Source organism: Penaeus monodon, chromosome 15 (assembly GCF_015228065.2).
Source record: "Penaeus monodon isolate SGIC_2016 chromosome 15, NSTDA_Pmon_1, whole genome shotgun sequence".
NCBI classification, from domain to species: Eukaryota; Metazoa; Arthropoda; class Malacostraca; order Decapoda; family Penaeidae; genus Penaeus; species Penaeus monodon.
The window spans coordinates 1,390,824-1,392,149 of NC_051400.1; the positions used below are offsets into that span (position 1 = coordinate 1,390,824).

Consider the following 1,326-nt stretch of genomic DNA (forward strand, 5'->3'; position numbering starts at 1 on the left):
AGTAGTTCCCCCCTTTCCTACCTCACAATGGAGATTGACCTGCCTTTTGTCTTGGGCAGTGATACTGTAACGGAAAAGCAAGATAGTGTAATGAGATGTGGGGAATCGTTCATAATTTTTAGGAGGGAAGTTTGAGCAATCGGCAGACTGTATAACAAAGGATACATGTACATTTATAAGTACATTGATAAATGATTATTGTACTTCTTTATTGGCAATGGAAATCAGTAAAGGAAACATAGTTTTTAAATGTTTGTTTGTTTTTTTCCTAATGATTGTAAAGTCATGATTGAAGGGAATTGAGTATTTGTCTAATGACCTAAAAATATCCAGGTGGATACTTTTAGTATGTTAACTACATAATGTTTTTACCTTGTGTATGATATTAATCAGATCAGAAATAACTAGCTAGTGTGTGGCAATAATTTCCTTTTTTCAGGTTCCAGTGTAATAATATAGGCCTGGATTCAGTTTTATTATTTTTTCTTCGAGTTTCTGTATATTACAAGAAATATGTATAAAGAAGGCATGAAACGTGTTGCCAAAGGCATAATTCAGTCTTTTAAAATTAATTTAATCTTTTTATTCATTCATTCATTAGATATCAATTTTTTTCTTTTGCTTCCTATTAGTGCGGCTAAATTTTATATCCAGATAATAGGTGTTTTAGTTCTTGTGTTCTTACTGCAAGATTTAAGTCACTCAAAATTCCAAGTAGTCTTCGACCTCCAGCATGCAGTTCGATAGCTGAGCCAAATTATGCCATTAAAAAAGAGGAAAAAAAATCTTGAGGTCAGGGAAGGGAACGATGATGAAGGTAAAAGTCAGTGGCAGGAAAGTATGAATATGCTCTCAGGATCGGGGAATTACAGCCAAACAGTCAAACATGTTTCGAGTTCTGTCTCAATTGCCCGAGTAATGTGACCCTTGTTCTTGTAAGTCAGTTGTGTTTTGGTAGTTTCGTTCACAAAGCTACTTTAGCTGGTGACTGTACAGGACTCGAGTGGAAGCTTCCTGAGTGTCAGGAGTAAAAGAAATGAAAGTGAAAATATACGTCTATGCTGAGAATCCCAAGCTGAATATGACTTAGTTCAAGAAAATGTTTGATGACTGAGAAAGTGAATAAGAACATTAAGATTTTCCAAAGTTCATGATGGGAATTCTTTATTGTGAGTGTAAGGTAGCAGAAAGATAATATAAGTATTATATAAGCATTAACCCATTGACTACTATAAGCAGATATATCCACCAAAATATTATTTATTAATGTTAACTATAGAAAGCGATTTATCCCACAGCCTTGATAAAAAAATATAGAAAGAAATG

The 1,326-nt window shown here is 33.6% G+C and overlaps 1 protein-coding gene across 1 annotated transcript in view; it reads left to right on the plus strand.

The window, feature by feature from the left end:
• LOC119581620 (general transcription factor IIH subunit 1-like) overlaps positions 1 to 1,326 on the plus strand; it is a 12,096-nt gene that overhangs the window by 5,050 nt on the left and 5,720 nt on the right. The window lies entirely within an intron of this gene.